At 35.8% G+C, this 6188-nt stretch overlaps 1 long non-coding RNA gene across 2 annotated transcripts; it reads left to right on the top strand.

Moving 5' to 3' along the window:
- The first annotated feature begins 688 nt into the window (after window positions 1-688).
- Window positions 689-3757, top strand: LOC121798124. 2 transcript variants are annotated; one of them, XR_006050014.1, is made up of 3 exons: window positions 689-803; window positions 1705-1801; window positions 3557-3757. It is a non-coding gene; the product is annotated as an uncharacterized LOC121798124 (long non-coding RNA). The 2 variants fall into 2 exon arrangements; XR_006050013.1 differs by lacking the exon at window positions 689-803 and having other exon boundaries at window positions 821-1801.
- Window positions 3758-6188: the final 2431 nt, after the last annotated feature.

Here is a 6188-nt window from a genome sequence, read left to right as displayed (position 1 = left end):
AATTTTGATAATCCAATAAATCATGGAATAATGAAATATAAGTCTTAAATAAGTGTTAGAAAAGATATGTGAGCAAAGAATTAAGTTTTAGAGAGTTCTGGTACGTTCTTGAGAAAAGTCGTCGATTAAAGCTGTTCGATGACTAAATTGGAAAATTCTTAGGATTTGTGTAGTATCCTGGATTGTAGGGCTTATCAAAATGTCTAGATATGTGAAGCGAATTAGTAGTTAAGTCGGACCCTTTGGTAAAAAATTTAGACGAGAAGTCGTTCAACCGATTATCAACGATTTTCGTTGCACGCGTAAAATCGTAAATCAAAATTTTAGGCTAATAATTTTATAAATTATGAGAAATGACCTAAAATGTATGTAAATAATATGAGGAGTTAATTTGGGAATTTTGAGGGTAATTGGAATTTTTATCGCCGATTATTTCGGTTTTTTGCAAAATCGATCAGCGAAACATTTGAGGTTTCGGATGAGAATAATTTTACATTAAACTAGTATTAAAATTCTACGAGACGGTAAAAAGAAACATTGTAAATGAATTTATTTGATGAGGAAATAAAATGTTACAAGATAAAGTATTTTAACTTAATTAATAGTATTAAATAAAAGTTAGGCATAATTTAAATAAGGAACCTTCTAGACAATTGGGGTCATTTCTAGAACCTCCAACCTCATTTATTCTTCAAAATTTCGTGCTCCTCAATAGCCATAGACATCTCAAGCTTTTATTGCAAATTCGAGCCCCGTTTTTCAGCATATCGAACGTACAATCGCGTAAATCCCGATAAATCAAGGTAGCTCTATACTTCTATATTATTTTTATAGCTTGAATTTTGATTAATTAATGAGTATGAATTCTGAAATTTCGTTCAAACTGGGTTGAGGAGTTTGCACCTTTTAATTTTCGAAATATTGACGTTTGTGCTATCGTAAGGCGACATAGGTAAGGTTTTGATAGTTTAATTCAAGGATAAAATACTATGGTATGTTGTTGATGAAGGGATCAAAACCTAAGTTATATAATGTTGAATTTTGATGGTTAATGGATTGAAAGGGACATGGATATTGGTTATATGATACATAGAAACGCATTTAGAATAGGAAAACGAAAGAAAATCGGACTTTAGGCATCAAAATGGAAAGGGTTTGAAATCTGGACCTTCAATATCTATGGGATGTGTATTTATATTGGTTAATTTGATAGTGTGTTTAGAATCTACGTCGAAAACTGGAGCCAACGCCATTTTTCGAGAATTTTCCGACGTCGTTTCGACAACTTTCAGTTTTTGGGGGATTGTTCCCAAAAATCCCTAAGTTAAAAGTCTATATAATTAGAGGTTAACTAAGGTAATTGGGAATTCCTAATCTTGATTAGTGAGGTGAGTAAGGAATGTACGTAAAGTCGTTAGAAGTGAATCAGATGTCGGTACCCTACAGTCGAATGTATCGAAAAAAGGGCATTAGTAGATAATATGGTTATTGATTTAAGTTTGATAATTTGATTATGGAAATATAATTTAGAATAAATATAAAGGTTAATGTGAATTTATGAGAATTTTAGAAATTCGGTAGGGGGCCGAGAGCCGATAAAATTGAAAATACGGGCGCAACGGTTAAGGAATGAGATAATAAGACGTATGTTCATAATTATGTGAATAAATGACTTATAGTTTGATATTTATATAATGTGTAAAGGCGAATAGATATATAGTAAGAAGATCACTAAGGAATGGACTTAGAAGGTAGCGAAGCGTCGAAAGGTGATAAAGGCTTATGTTTATAAGCCTACGAGGTAGCGTATCCTCTCTATGATTTTTAATTCCTTTGGTTGAGATGGTGTGTGCTATAATGTGATTATATGTGATATGTTAATTAAATAATGTGCTTAAATATGCTTATGATTTAATATGTGGATTATTATGATACTTATTCATTTTGATATGAATGATCTGCGGAAAAATGGTACGAATATGAATAAAAGACATTGGATATGATATGCAATGAAATGTAATAAATTATGAAGATCTGAATAATGTGAAATATGCCTTAATAGATTATGAAAAGATATCTGAATGTATATGAAAAAGAAGTTATCCGATAAGTAGAGCCTGAATAAAATGAAACAAGAGAATATTATATAAAGGTTATAAAAGCATATAATAAAAGTTTAGAATGTCTGTGAATTCGATAAGAACGATTATCTGAAGTGATATTTGGAAATGGAATAAATGTGAAAAAAAGAGAGTTGAAAGAAGAATATGAAATAAAACGTCCCGTTTGCTTGGTCATATATGTTGGGTACAATTGGCATGCCATAGGACAGCAGCGCTGCATTATCTGTGATCACTCATCTTCTAGATCACCGAAGCGAGGATCGTCTGTTATCTGATGGGCCCCTATCTGATCTGCCTGATCTGCACCCTCATGGGTGGTCTGATTATCTGTCTGCACCCTCATAGGTGGTCTGAATTATCTGTCTGCACCCTCATGGGTGGTCTGATTATCTGATGTGCACCCTATGGGTGGTCTGATTATCTGTCTGCAACCTCATAGGTGGTCTGAATTATCTGTCTGCACCCTCATGGGTGGTCTGATTATCTGATATGCACCCTATGGGTGGTCTGTGCGGAGTCCTCCCGAGGACAAAATCCGCGTCTGCATCTCATTCTGTTTCTGATCTGGTCCGTGTACCCTACCTGAAACCAAGCAGATATTGGGGCTATACAATAAGATAATATAAAATAATATCTGATGACTTCTGAATTAGAATCTGTAATCTGTTACGTATAAAATAATATCTGATGACTTCTGAATAAGAATCTGTAATCTGTGACTTATAAAATAATATCTGATGACTGGTGAATAAAGTTATGTCATATGTGATATATAATAAGATAAGATAAAATAATATCTGATGACTTCTGAATAAAGAATCTGTGATCTGTGATCTGTGATATATAATAAGATAACATAAAATAATATCTGACGACTTCTGAATAAGGATCTGTAATTTGTGATCTGTGATATATAATAAGATAAGATAAAATAATATCTAATGACTTGTGAATAATAATCTGTGATGGATAAAATAATATCTGATGACTTGGGAATAAGGATCTGTGATATGTGATATGTGATTTGTGAAATATGATATATGATATGATTGTTGATCGGACCTCACGCGGAAGAAATGATATATTATGTTGATCGCTCCCCGCTCGGGGTAATTAACACAGAAAAATAGTATATGAAAATAAATGGTAAAAGGAGAAAAATGTGATATGAAATAATATATGATGATATGTGAAATATCTAAAGAGACATAAGTAAGAATATATGAAACAGTTGTATGACGAAAATATAGATAAGTTTGATATAGTGAGATTGTAAGTATTTTTTAAAATTTGTGAAATTAAAATGAAACCAAGCAAAAGATTAAAAAGGAAATAATGTAGTTACTATTGTCTTAGCTGAGAGGGTTGGATTTTGTAGTTTGGATATTGCTACTGGGCTTTCGAGCTCACTCCCCTTCTTTTTCCCCATGCAGGTTACAGTTGATATTATGTCAGTGGTGTTGAGCAGCTTTGCATCTTTGGCGAGTCACTGGTGGTCAACTTGGTTTAGTAGTCGTGGCATGTTGTGTAATAGTTTAATCTTTAATCTTCCGCTGGATAAATGTTAAGTTTTTTTTAAATGTAATTGATTTTAATTGTGCTTTTAACTAAAAAAAAAAGGAAAATTTCAGCAAGGGTTTTCAATACTGAAACGTGACATCACTTATTCGGTGGGTTTACCTACCAGGTAAGGGGTGTTACACACACACATTGCACTCATTGCATATACATAGGAATGTTAATCATGTTAACCCGCTCGGGTTTGAACTAACTCTATTTAGTTAGCTGACTATTCGATTATGGACCATCGAGTTATAATTTGTCTAAGTTATAAATCATCAACCATATCCCTGAACTTTTGGATTTTAGATTAACTCATCGTGCCAACTATTTTAATACTTTATTAATTAATATATTTCTATTGACGATTTTATATCTATAATACATGAATACACATACAAATACAAATGAAAGTTATTATAACTCAAAACTAATATATATGTAATTCATAAAGAAATTAGAATATATTTTTTCATATAATTACTTTAATGAAAAAGTAAAATAAAATAATGAATACGACTTCTAAATAATGACTAAGAATATATTTTCACATCATTTTAAAAAAAGTATTTTACTAATTTTTAAAATTTGACAAAAGTAATAAAAATTGATTGGGTCAATTGGGCTTAGGTTAATTTCGGATCAACCCTTTTGGGCAGCGATTTATATGGTTTAGGGTCATTTGGTCCTGATTTTCTACGGCTATAAATTTCAATTCTAGCCCTATCAAGTTGTGAGGCTATTTGGGCTAACCCATGAGTTTTGAATTGAATTGACTTCCCTACAGACATTGATACACATACAAAATTGTCTACATTGTGTGTAGTGTGTGGGTTGTATGTGTGTTTTGATATGTAGTGTGTGTATTGTATGTGTTGTGTGCAATGTATCTGTTTTGTGTGTAGGGTTGTTTGTGTGTGAGAGCACATTGTGCAGTGTGTGTTTATTTTATGTGCATTTGCGCAACGCATGTATGTAATTTGTATATACATCTTGTGTACATATAGTGTGTATAATATGTGTGTTGTGTATGAATGTGTGTTAGTGTGTCTATTTGTTTAGTGTGCGTGTACAGTTTATTCCATTCCTATATCATATGTACTTTTATACTAAGCATAGGAATGAATGAGTTGGAAGGAAAGAATCTCACCACATTCTCGGCAGATCCTACACAATCAAGGCACACAAGATTAGTGATTGATTAGTATCTTTTCTATACCTTGTATGAAATTAGGAGTAGGAATTAATAGCTTACCATATTGAGGAGAATTGATGGCTTATATGAGGCGTGTAAAACCTTTGTAAATCAATCAACCAATAATGAAATTATTCCCTCAAAAACCTATATTCAACATGGCTTCAGAGCAGGTTATGAATTAGGGCTCATAAAAATCTCATCACAGCCCCATACCAATCCCGACCAAAAAAAAAACAAGAAGCAAGTGAGAAAACCAAATCCCAATCCAAAATGGCCGACGATAAACCAACCACAGAATCATCAAGCAGCAAGATACGATCAAGCAAGAATGTAACTGTTGCATTCAAACTCAACGGAGGAAATTACCCGTTGTGGTCGCGACTGATGAAAGTCGCAATCGGGAGTAGGGGAGGCTACTCCCACATAACTGGAAAACCAGCCCCACCAGCGCCGGACAGCAAGGAGTACGAAGATTGAGAGGAGACCGATCTCATCGTCTTCTCCTGGATCGTCGACAACATCGAGAACAATATAATCGCGGATTTTGCCCACCACCAATCTGCCCAAGCACTCTGGGAGAGTCTAGCCACCACCTATGAAAGTGAGGCGGACCTCTACCTCGTGTACGACCTGGAGGACAAAGCGAACATGATTAAACAGGGAGATATGGACCTCGAGACTTACTATCGAAAAATCCATGGGATGCGGATCAATATCGATCGGTGCCAAAAGCAACCGATCGACTGCTGCGACAAAGGGGTAAGCCAATTCCGAGCATACTCAAACACCAAGCGAGTGCTTCGATTTCTCGCTGGACTGAATGAGGAATACGAGGGTGTTCGTCGCGACATCCTCAAAGAGGTGACACCACCTCCAATCGAAGCCGCGTACAGCTGGGTGAAGAAGGAGGCGGCCCGACGGAGAATCGGACTACCAATGTCCCTCAACAACACCACTGACAACAGCCATGGAGGAACCGATCTAGCATCTGGAGGAATTGGCCACGGCCTTGCAGCACAAGGACAGAGACAACCTTATCGGGCCGGGAACTCACCACCAACGGCCACCACACACCGCCCGGGAAGCAAACCGGTGGACAAGTCCAAATTGTGGTGCTCTCACTGCGGAATGCAGAAGCACACGCGAGAAAATTGCTTCCAATTGGTGGGATATCCCGATTGGTGGGAAGAGAAGCAGACGGGAAGGGCCAAAATGGCCGTCGGGTATGAGACGAGAAAGTCGAACTCTGAGAAATGGGAAGCACCACCAAATGGGCGAGGGAAGCAGAAGGAAGGGGGACCAGAAGC

The sequence above is a fragment of the Salvia splendens genome, chromosome 1, assembly GCF_004379255.2.
Source record: "Salvia splendens isolate huo1 chromosome 1, SspV2, whole genome shotgun sequence".
Classification (NCBI taxonomy): domain Eukaryota; kingdom Viridiplantae; phylum Streptophyta; class Magnoliopsida; order Lamiales; family Lamiaceae; genus Salvia; species Salvia splendens.
The sequence above is the reverse complement of the archived record's forward strand: the minus strand, read 5'-3'. Positions and strand labels throughout refer to the sequence as shown.